Here is a 12,826-nt window from a genome sequence, read left to right as displayed (position 1 = left end):
TGCTAGACTTTGAAAAGTGTGTCTTGATCTTTTGTTTCGATAGCATTGGTAATCCGCTGCTGAATCTCAAGTATGCTATCTGATAATGGTGGTGTGTACGCCTTATCTTTGATGTATCCCCACAAGAAAAAAATACAGGGGGTGATGTCCGGAGATCTTGTAGGCCAGTTCAGGGGTGTGTCATTATTCGGACTACCGAAATCATTCCATATCTCAGGCAGCACCTTGTTAAGTTCAGCCCTACTACAAGTAACATTCAAATGCAGCCATTTATCTTAAATTTCAAGTGTCACTTGCCAATATAGTGGTTACTAGGAGGATCATCGTTAAACCTGGTTCTAAAGTGTCGTTGCACACTAATAACAGATTGGTTAATGTAATATTCCAACTGGCAAAAAGCTTTCCCGCCTTTAAATTCAGCCATTACACAACACTTACAACAATTGACTTGACAAACAGCTGATATGCACCCAAACCAATGTAAATAAAACTTTATGAGTTTTTCTTTCCAATGGTACCAACTAAAATAGTCTTGAAACAAAATAACCCAGTAATATTTATAATCAAAATCAGGAACATCATTTGTAATAACCCTGTACAATGAAAGCATGTTCTAAAGACCTTATTAATTGACCTTCTTGGTCACCAGATATTACCCTATGTGACTTTTTTGAGTGGAATCGCGAACATGTAAAGAGAACACCAAAGTAGAATTCAAGAGTAGGAATCTGGAGACCTTTGCTGAAATTAATTTTCTTATTTTAAGTGGTTGGTCCAAACTGGAATTTAGACTGTATTATTACAAAGTATTGTTGAGTGCTAATAATGGCAAACACATTGATGTTAGGTGAACTCACTATTATGTAGGTACCAAAACTTGAAATGATTTTCCAGACTTTCATTGTTATTTCATAGATTTAAGTGGACAAATGGTTTTATGGTTGTTGTAAGTTGTAAAGTTTTTTATAAACACCCTGCACATACAAATGCTTAGCAGGCCGTAAAATATTACATATAAACCGATTCTCAAGAACATAAAAATACAACGGAATCGAACTCGTGGTTTACAAACGAACAAAACACACCGAAGCCTTTACCATGGAACAAAGCCAATTAGGGAATAGTTGTGCATTTCCTCAGAGTTTCAAGTGTTCCAAGTTATAATTGAAGCACTGACCTAGCCCATGTACTTGGTAGGGTCGAGTAATCTCATGAATTCATTGAACCCCGCCATAACTCAGCCGTGCATAATCTCGGTGCCAAAGCGTTCGATCATAATTCTCCGTTTTGAAAAGTTTTAGAACAAAAACGAATCTAGGATTTACTGGAGTGATTTTGGTAAACAGCTGTGATAAATCTGTCTGCGTCTCGGTGATAAATTGAAACTATGAGTTGTGAAGATATTGTATTCAACATGTAAGAATGATTAATGAAAATATTTTAGACTAACAAAAATGAGGTTTAGCTTACATAGTACTTTCACTTAAATAATAATATAATCATGATTGTTTATTTAACGTAGCTTTTACGTTAGTAAAAGTAATTATGAATAATATTGATTAGACATTTTTATCAAAACACATTGAAAATCGTAAGCAAGTAATAAAGAATTAACTTTCGGTACTAAATTTCGTACATTAGATAATTTAAGATAATTTAGTAATTTAACGAATAAAAATATAAGCTAAATATAATCATGATTTATTTATTCATTTAAAACACCAAGGAACAATTCAGACTAAACAAAGTAAAGAATATGCCATATCCTCTCTACATTTTAATTTTGAATGCCTATTAGAAAACGGATTAAAACAAAATCATGCAATACACTAATCAATAAATACACATCGAAGTCATTTAAATAATACAATTTTAAAAACGCTAAATCATCTATAATAAACATGATCAAAGTTTCCGTTCACTACACACCGAGGCGAGTAGAGCCAACTACAGTACCTCGGAGGAGACATAATTTACAAACAGACCGAAACTGGTGATTATTCGAGGCTGTCAGATGCACGGGTTTGGTAATTCAAAGAGACATAGCCAGGCCAAAGTGGTTATTAGCATGCCATCAGCCCACAAACATGTTATAGACCTCGGCCACCGCTGTAAGTGGCTGCATTTAACACGACCACGCAATGGCTACCTCATCTTTGGAAAACAAATTGATTGATATTGATTTATCTCAAATATACATAATGATGTAAAAAGTGTATGCTGGTATAGGGTTTTTATGTAAGATTTGTAAATTAAACATCTTGTTTTTGTGTACACCTGTCTATTGCAAACTTTACTGAGAATTATTATTTTACTACTGTAGGCCACTGTAGGCCCTATTTGATTTCTAATTTGTGCCAAACTACATATTTAATCGATAAACTGTTGTTGGTTGTTCATGTAGCCTATAGTCTAAAGGAACAAAGTGATAAAATTCTTATGCAAAAATTATATTCTCCATCAAACACTGATATTTAAAAGGAAATTAACACGGACATCTACTATGGTGAAAGGCTAATAATTGTAATACATTATTATTGTCTTGTAAAAATTGCTTCGTTAAACAAAAGGTTTAGAACGCGAAATCGCACATTTTAAGGATAGAATTTTGCAAAATGGACAACTCTTTACCTTTAAGGCTCAATAGATTAGGCTATTCCCTAATTTGAAGTGATAATGAGAAATAAAGAATAAAATGTATAGTACTATATTAAGCATATCTTTCATTTATTATAATCTCTTATACAATAGTACCCAAACACGATGAAAGATTGGTTTGATTATTAATTAACATTGAAGTGAGACGTCTAGTATGGTTGTATGACCTATCAGGTCCTTCATGTTTTGAACATAACATTAACGACTCATCCCTCCCCCAAACCCCTTGTTTTCACCCCTTGACGAGAGGGTGGGGGTGAGAGGGTCATTGTTAATACCTAACATTAATTCGAAGGCCGGCTTAACAATGCTTGTTTGTTTCTCGCTTTTGTCAATGCCTTATCTTAATTGATCTTTGAAATATATATAAACCAATTTTACAACGTCTTTCACTTTTGTTAGTAGCAGACGCTTTATATATGTGATCATTTTTTTACTCTGTCCACAAATTTAATAGCATTTTCATCTATGTTGAATAATAACAAGGAGATGGTTGAGAATAAAATTAAACATTAAAGAATGTTTAACAGTCTTGGGTATATAAAAATGAGTTATAATAAGGAGGTATTTAAAGGACAAAACGTCTGACTAAGGACGCTTTTAAGAGGTTCTATTTATACAACTTTAAATTTGGCATGGAAAGATGTTCTCCATGATCAATTTATTATAGATGTAACTTCCTATATTTATTCTCAAAGGCTAAAGGGATTGGACCCAATCATTTGCATCATCTGCAACGGTTGTGCGCATTTTATTATTTTAGTAAAAAAAATTAAATTTATGCGGAATTTAATGGTAATAAAGTCAGTACAGTATTCTGTCTAAAAATCCACGGATAAAATTCCACCGTGTGAACCGAGCTTATATGAATTGTAAATATAAAAAAATAAATGGATTATATGAAATATGCAAATCAAGCACTAGCCAATAACTATTGTTTCCAACACGATAAACAATTTTGAAGATTTTTCAAGAACTATTTGGGAATGCAAGTGAATATATTAGAGGGGGAGCGTCCGCGATGATAGCGGAGACTTACATTAGGGGGGAGGACCCAGGGGAACTGTATCTCACTATGATAAGGCCAGCTCTTGGCTCTATTATTGGCTTCTGACTTTTTACCTTTACCAACTGCCTTGCTCTGTTTTTATTCAATGGTAAAGTAAACAACAATTATTACATATCAGTAGTTTATTACTGTTTCAATTTACAATTTTTGTATTCGAATGATGCATTAAGAGCTGTTGATAATGTTTGTAAAGACTTAACAAAAAGCTAATTTTCCAGTATTTAGTTGTATTTTTCAACTCGAACTTGAAGTTTCCATCCATTACTAATATAAGCTTGACTTTACAACACTATTAAAGAGGTATCAAATTAGAAAACATTGCCCAAGCAGAACAAATTTAAATAATTATACTCTAAATTTTAGCATATGAAAATTCAAATGAGCTTAAAAACCATGTCCTCCAACTCCTGACTGAAATAGCCTCAATGAAAAATTGACAAATTTGTTAAAAAAAGTACTCGATTTCAAACCGGTTACATAATTGACTTCAGGTTAACGGCAAGTAAGCACAGCGTCTTTAAAACACTATTCAAAGCTTCTAAACAGGGTTTTCTCCCATTACCATGGGGAAGAGAAGAAATAACCTCACGATCAGTTTTATGTACAGTAGTTTATTACACTGTTTCAATTTACACTTTTTGTATTCGAATGATGCATTAAGAGCTGTTGATAATGTTTGTAAAGACTTAACAAAAAGCTAATTTTCCAGTATTTAGTTGTATTTTTCAACTCGAACTTGAAGTTTCCAACCATTACTAATATAAGCTTGACTTTACAACACTATTAAAGAGGTATCAAATTAGAAAACATTGCCCAAGCAGAACAAATTTAAATAATTATACTCTAAATTTTAGCATATGAAAATTCAAATGAGCTTAAAAACCATGTCCTCCAACTCCTGATTGAAATAGCCTCAATGAAAAATTGACAAATTTGTTAAAAAAAAGTACTCGATTTCAAACCGGTTACATAATTGACTTCAGGTTAACGGCAAGTAAGCACAGCGTCTTTAAAACACTATTCAAAGCTTCTAAACAGGTTTTTCTCCCATTACCATGGAGAAGAGAAGAAATAACCTCACGATCAGTTTTATGTACAACTAAACCGACTTAACTTTTCACAACTTCCTTGCAGCGTCAAGTTGTCACCTTTCATTCGAGTATGTTAGGTGATTGGATGTTTAAAAACAAATAACGCAATTTCGAAATTCCGAAAAGACTGAGTTTCAAAAGGATACGAGAAGAAGGTCGAGTGGGTTCAAGTTGCTAAAGCGACTTTATCACAAACTGTTCTGTCAAAAGCGGCGGCGTTTACAGTCCTGAGTAGTCTGACCCACTATTTCAATGTTCTGGACAACTTTGCCAACTTTAATAGGTACCGATTTCAATCTGCAGCGAGACACCTGAGCTGTTTCAAGCACTTAACTAACAGGCTGGCTCTTGTTTAGCACTATAGCTGCATAGTATACATGTTTACCTTCTCCCCCTGTATAGAGAAAGTATTGTTTTCTTCATAAAATCCGAGATTATGTTTAGGATGAAAAAAAGTTTTTGGTTCCCCCTGTGGATGTTGATACATACAGAGCTTCAGATTCCACCTCGGGTCCAGTTTTGAAAAAAAATTCGGGATTTGGGTACTAAATCCATGTCATCTCCAGTTTTTTGTGCTTTCGATTTTTTTTTATATAGGCTATTGTTTAATTTTCCTCATGAAATCCATTAAAAATCCTAGTTTTTCACAAAAACTACAATTTTGAACATCATTTTTAATGTTATGATGATTTTGATACGATACGGAATTATTCAGTCTCGACCCAGAGTTTTGACGAATACGGTTCAAATCTTATTGAATTTTTTTGTAATTTTCCAATAAAACATCATAGTTACACCCACCGCTTACCCATTATAAGAGTTGCTGGCAAGCTAATGGGATAAAGTATGTATCAGTTGTCAGTTTGCCGATACCATTTATTTTGTCTGCTAAATACCGCAGAGTCGTGTCTTGAATTGATTATCTTAAATCTAATTACTTAAACATTGTGAGTAGCCCTCTTGGTCCTATTGTAAAATCGGCAGTTGTTTAGCTGTGTGTCATTTTTTAATTCGTCGTAAAAAAACAAAAAAGGGCAAGAATGATTAGATCTTTACAATAGAAGGATTCGACGACTAGTTGGGGTCTTGCTCTACCAAACCTAAATACACTTCATATGTCTTCATACAAAGTTAATTCTTGTTGATTCGTGACAATAATACAAAAGATTAATCTCATGATGATACACAATGAGATTTTGTGCAGAACCCACAATACATTGTAGCCAAATTCTATTGTAAGGTTGAGCGTTCTTCCATCGCGTGACCCAGGCCTGTTAGTCAGGGTGAAGAGTCGAGGAAGCGACCTGTCCTATTCCTCTAATAGGAGGAAACATTCGATTATACCTTGGTTTATCGGCACAAAACCTCCAACAGGCGATTACGATTAGGGTCAAAAGCTGAATTTGGCGTTTAGAGATTTATAGCATAATAAAACATTAAGGACAGTGTTAATGGAAAATATCTCACGGTATTTTCTTTATTAGTGTGCGATTATATTGCATGTGTCAAATACATTACATTGTCTAGATTTTCCAAATGCACTATAAAATTGCGAACGTAAACTATTAAATAGGACATGACTATTCTTTTAATAGCATTGTTGACATTGTTGTAATGAATAAAAGTTGGATTTTGGAACGACAATACTTTAAGGATTGTGTATACTTTACACTACATGGGTGACAGTTAATAAATTGGTTGTATGATAATGGAACTAGCATACGTTCTTACTAACAGTAGTAAAAAAATTTTGTCAATAGAAACTAATAATTTACTGTATCCAACTTGATAACAAAGTCCAATATGTTCATCAAACGAAACCTAATAAAACCTAACGTCAACCTCCCTGCTAGCAGTTAATAAAAGAACCATCTGACTATGTAAGCCAGGGGTCGATGAGGGGTGGCTATTTCGGAGAAGAATTATGGAGTGAGGGGAGGAAAAGATTAAATGGTAGGGTGCAGTGTCAAACATCTCCCGGCATGTCAATACGAGCTTGATGACTTTCAGAGCAGAAGAGAGTTGTAGGGAATACACGCATACACCAGACACCTCTTCAGGATAGATACACCATGAGGAGAAAACATACAACACTTAATTATAATGGTTAAGTTAGGAATATTCACATTGTCCCAATCATCCCCAGTCGATGGCAAAAAAATATAGTTTGGTTAGCAACCAATTTATTTAGTAACATAACTGTGTAAAACGTACTCTCTCTTACTGATAACGTGTTCGAAAAAAGAGTTATATTTGTCTTGAACAGAACTGCGTTTCCGCCAATGTAAAAGACATTTCCCAGCCTGCGAGGTGAGATTTATAACTTCCGCGAGGTATAAAGGTTTTTAGCATTCAAGAGTCGCTGAACGCTCGTAAAAGGTAGCGGAATAAATGCACCCCCTCCCCTCCTATCAACATTCGGCCAACTGGCAACAGAGTGAAACTGGTTGTGTGAAGAGACTGAAAGTTAATGTTTTATAGCCATTTATGAAACGTTTTTATACGTTTACCACCGAAGGTTACTGATTGTGACGCATTAGGTGTAGCAAGTAACTTAATAAAATCTGGAAGTAAAACAACTGCTGAGATGAAATAAAACGGGTGAATTTTGGTCACTAGGGAGGCTACCTAATTTTTGGGAAACGGATAACCGGCCACCTCTGGCCCTAATCCGCATATAGAAGTTTTGTTAGGTTAGGTTAGATTATATAAATATGGCCCTGAATTTACGACCAGTGGCCGGGACCCCTACACTCCTACCTTTTATCGTTGGAACCAGATTATTCAACGGATTATTGTAAAGATCGATTTCCAGATCCGTCACTCATCACAACTACTATTTTAACAAGAACATCGAACAACTTAAAGACGTCTACGTGTAGCTCTCCGACCTTGTTTGGTGTCTTTATTTAGGAAAACTGTTTAATCAATTTCGCTATGCGTTAAACTATTTTAGGATCTTTATAGATTTACCAAAGAGCTGAAAAAACTACTAGTAAAAAACTCACTGTTGCAAAATATTAATGTCGAGAGCAAAGGAAGAAAACAGTACTCCTTCTGTAAACTACGACAGTTTCGTGTGATCACATAGACTAAACACAAGTCTGACGAGTACCAACGACTCAAACGAACTGAAAAGAACGAAAGATAAGAACGTAAACATCGTCCCCATCGATATATTGCTCTGCTTATAGGCTTTTTACTCCAGAAAGATATTCATCCAAGTGTAAAAAAACACGTAAGTGTGTTGTGTTAGCTAAAATGAGTAGACTAGTCTTTTACATACCTAGTGACACAAAGAACTATACCGAGTTATCTAAAACAGTAAAATCTGGAACGTTGCGTGTAATATTTTTACGAAGCAATCACGTTTGAGCCCATAACCGATCAGTAATAAAATATTAATAGGGTTCGCAGATTTATGTTTATTCCGACGTTTATGTATTGGAGAGAAAATCTTTGTAGTTCTCAATCAAAGTAGTAAACCGTTAGCTGGGTAACGCAAATTTTATTTTTCAAGACGTGTACTATTTGCTTTATCGCACTTTCATACAATTAAAAAACGTATTTTCTATTTATAACGTGCGGTTTTCACGTATTATATTATATAAACGGTACCTTGAAATGTAAATGTGGAATGGAAACCAACAATGGATTTATTTATTGAATTTTCCAATTAATTGTATTACGTGTGATTAGGACCGCATTAAATTATCACAGCTTTTAGTAGAGAGTTTTTTTTCCAATACTAGAAAGATTTCCTCATGGGGATCCATTTTTTTTTTATATATTGAACCTAACGCCTGAGCTAATCTACAATAATTATACAAACTACCTTAAAAAGCGTTATTGCACAATCATCCCTTTTATACAACATACAGCCTGTGATATGTGTTTCAGATGGTTAGCATCACGCACAAACAATGATAACAGTACAAACACTCGCAGAGATGAGAGCGATTTCTGAGTGGACTGTACACAGCCTAATGGTGGATACGTTCCCACAGAACTATCTACAACTTATGTTTACACTCAGATGATACAGTAGTTAGTGAACCAACAATGGGGTGATTATCATTAAGTGGTGAAGAATACAGTGTTAATGTGTAAACCAGGAAAATAATTTGTTAGTGTTTTACAATTTGCGAAATACAAGAGATAATAAAAGTTTACTAAAGAATATAACGTTTAAAAGTATTTTTTTTTATGTGTGTTGGGTATAAAATCTAAAACTGTGTATCGATAATAGGATTAGACTATTTAAGAAATGTTTAAATACGAGGGACTGGGGGATTGACGGTTTTACAAACTTTAGAATATCCATAGCAATTTTATAGAATCTCAGATATAATGGATTCTGCAATAAACCAGCGAATCAATAACCAAACTGTAGTGGAACTTATTGATATTAATTAATAGTATAATATTATATGATTAATAATATAATACAATTAATATTAATTCCGGTATTTAGTAAAGACCAATGTTCATTATTATTAATTTCACAGTTACGATACTGGGCCAACCGGTTATAAGTTTTCCTGTTCTAATTAATCAGCCAATTAAGTTTATGAGAAAAAGATTTGTGTGGTTAAAACTTTTTTGTTATACCAACACAGATATATCTACACAATATATAAACATTTTGAAAATTTAGTAACAAATAAAAAAGTATTAGTTCCCAACATCGAATTCTGTAAACACACGAAAATCGTGCAGTACATTCGAGACATTTCGAATGACAAATGCAATACAACATTGTTTCCTCAGCAAATAGAAGACAAATATCTGCTGCAGTCAGCAAAGGTAGGATTTCTGATAGAGAAAAAGCAAACAAGATATACCCTGTCCCATATGCGATATTCTCCATAAGCTGCCAATCTCCCAGAACAAACATTATTTGCCCGAGACGTTTCCAAGAGAATGCTTCACATATGGCAAAGTGGACGATTTTTTACTTGGTTAACAAGTAGCATACGAATGTTAATCTAGATTTCAACTGTATACAACGATATGAACAATTCAGTTGTTTACATCGTTGACTGTATGTATTTATCCATATCATTCACGTCGCGTTGGAAAATTTTGTTTTATAATTTGAACGAGATGCTTGAATATAAATTTTTAAATAGACAGGATTTATAGTTTACATTTTGTCAATTGGAGTTTCAATTTATTGATAGTATTGCACGTTCGGTTGAGCTTATTGGATACCTATATACAATGAATGTAGAGTTTGGTTGGATACCTAGTGATCCTGGAGTCAAAGAAAAGATTCATTCTTCGATAATTTATAATAAACATCAAGTGAAAAGGTTTTGAGCAATATGAATATATGTCTCGTTTAAACTATTATAAAATAATTAAAAATAAACATTGACCACTAAACGATTATTACAAACACGAGTTGGACGACATGCAATTTAATTAAGAACTTTTAAAAGCACAAAGTTGATACACATCAGCATATTAATACACTATCGCGCCACTCAAGAATATTTCTAATTAGCTAAAAGCATGTATACTCGCAACAGCCTTTTGATCTGCGAGTGGATGCTTGCCGGGATTCTCCTTCGCGTCGCTAATCCTTTGTTCACACGGTGTGATTATACGTGTATTACATCGGAGGACCAAATAAGCCTTCAAAGGGACTGAGAAAGTTTGAAAATGTGGGGGTAAGTGTTTGCGATAAAATGATTGTCCACACGGATTTAATTTTAACTAGGTGAAAACACTCTATTTTAGTTCAATGTGAGGCAAAATGTAGGCTAATAAATTTGGCTTGCTATTTTGGCTTCAGTGACATTTACCTTCTTGTTTCACCCACACCTTGTTACGCTATTACCAATATTTTATGGCAATTATGTTATGTTTAAAAATATACAGGGTGTCCTACGAAGAGGTTACTGTTATTGAATTGATATGCCATACGTAGGTATCAAACGAGCCAAAAACTAAAAAAAACCATAGAAAAAAATACGTTTGTAAAAGCAACACCTTCCAGTCGCATTTGATTCTGATTTAATAGATAAAAGAAATGGTGGAAGAAATTTAGCAAACATGCTTTTCTGGCGTATTTAAGGTGCATAGTGATTAAACTGACATCAGTTCAAGTTAAAAGTTGTGTATCAAATACATTTAGTTTATAATACACCACTATCATATCTTTGGTTACTGGAGTTTTATTTTTGTAACATTACTAAACATCAAGATTAAATTAGGATTGTTTTTGCAAATTAAATTACTTTAATGAAGAATTTTTAAGGGTTCCATTATTTTATGATTGTTCGGAAACAATATAAATCGAGGGTATTTATTTTACATGTTTGGTGCAACTGTGAAGTGTTGAGTATAGCGTGTTTGGGTTTGTGTGGTGGATTAGTTCAAAAATAAAAACCTCTTCGTGGGACACCCTGTACCTAATATTTACTAGTTCTAAAAAATATGAGTATACAACACCAAATACGATTTGTAATTCACAATCCACACGTCATCATCAATCGACGTGTTATTCTTATTCTTAACAATGTTTTAAAGCGTTTACATTATGGACTAGAAACCTTGAGAACGCTTTTAAGGTCCGTGTTCCAGGGGCAAAAACAAACAAGGGGTGGCCGGGGTTGGCTAATATTTATACGGGGCATGGGCCCAGTATAAACTAGGCCATCCCCAACATAAATATCGTGCAACATTCTTTGAGGTCCGGAAGTTCTACTCTTACGTGAAGTGTGAAACAATTTACTTTGTGCAACTTCAAACCTTTGTGTAGTTAGAAGCTAGCTTAGATGTGGATTGATTGATTTGTATACTGTGTGTCGGAAGTGAAATTTATCGTTTCTGCTTGGTTTATGTTTCAAAACGTAGAATTTATAGTTCCGGCGAACGACTACGTGGATGATGAAATACTTAGCGCATTATACTGCTATGTATTATGTTGAAAGAATGATTTATCGATTGTTTGGTTAGAATTCTAGATTTGCCAAGTAACTACATCAGTTGTCGTTCGTCCTATTGTAACTGTTAAGTAGGTACCTAGCTACTCTATTGGGTTTGCTAACTATGGTAAAACACTGTATATTTGAATGATCAAGCAATATAAATTTGAGTATTAGTAAATCTTAGCTACTAAACAACTTAATATTACCGCTGGCACAGAAAACCTGGCGACTAATCGAATTTCAATTTGTGTGATAGGACTTTAACTGAAATATTTCCATAAACAAGTAATCATATAATAACCCTTTTAATAACATTAAGATTAAACGAGTACTTAGGTTTGCTACCTAAAAAGTTTTTTTTTACCAAACGTTAGTCTAATAATATAGGATGAAGTAATTAAGATAAGCTCTACACGATAGCCTCGATTAAAATTGGGCATATCCATGTTTTTAGAATAAAAATTTGAAAAATCAACCTTTGAAAATTGTAAAATCCAAAACACCCCGTTCTCATGACCCGAACTAGCTGAAGTTAAAGTTCATCCCACCGTACCTTGAAGCCAAATATCAACAAAATTAGTCCTGTGTCTTGATCCCACCGTGCCACCTGCGGTATAGCTTCTTCCCAACAAATAAATTCGCTTAAACTCAACTTCAATTCAAGCCACATGATATCCATAATATGTCGGGTGGACCACAGTACACACTCTCGAAAAATCAAATAAATCCTCCAGAAAGCTAATAAAACACGAGATAAGCAGTAAATAGAAAAAGGAAGAAAAGGAAGAAATTGAATGGGGCGATATATTTACCCGATATAGGAGGGATGTCCGCAAACTGCTCAGGGACGGAAATCATGACAAGGGGGTGATAAGGGAGATAACACCCCGATGTCGGGGGGGGGGGGGGGGGGAGTGAGTCAGGTTGGCAAAAACACAGCGGGGGCGATCACACGGTGCAGCGTGCAGCACATGTGCTACGACGCGGCGCGGCGGGGGGCACAGAAAATAGAACAGGGGTTTTGCAAACACCACTTGGATCGTTGCTAACATTCAAAATGTCAAGACGGT

At 34.4% G+C, this 12,826-nt stretch overlaps 1 protein-coding gene across 2 annotated transcripts in view; it reads right to left on the bottom strand.

Annotated features, from left to right (window-relative positions):
• Positions 1 to 12,826, bottom strand: part of LOC129004623 (nephrin-like) — a 363,928-nt gene that overhangs the window by 344,715 nt on the left and 6,387 nt on the right. The gene's annotated exons all lie outside the window — the stretch shown is intronic.

This window comes from Macrosteles quadrilineatus, unplaced genomic scaffold (genome assembly GCF_028750875.1).
Source record: "Macrosteles quadrilineatus isolate MER2022 unplaced genomic scaffold, UCM_ALF_1.0 Scaffold_10__1_contigs__length_6754688, whole genome shotgun sequence".
Taxonomy (NCBI): Eukaryota; Metazoa; Arthropoda; class Insecta; order Hemiptera; family Cicadellidae; genus Macrosteles; species Macrosteles quadrilineatus.
The sequence above is the reverse complement of the archived record's forward strand: the minus strand, read 5'-3'. Positions and strand labels throughout refer to the sequence as shown.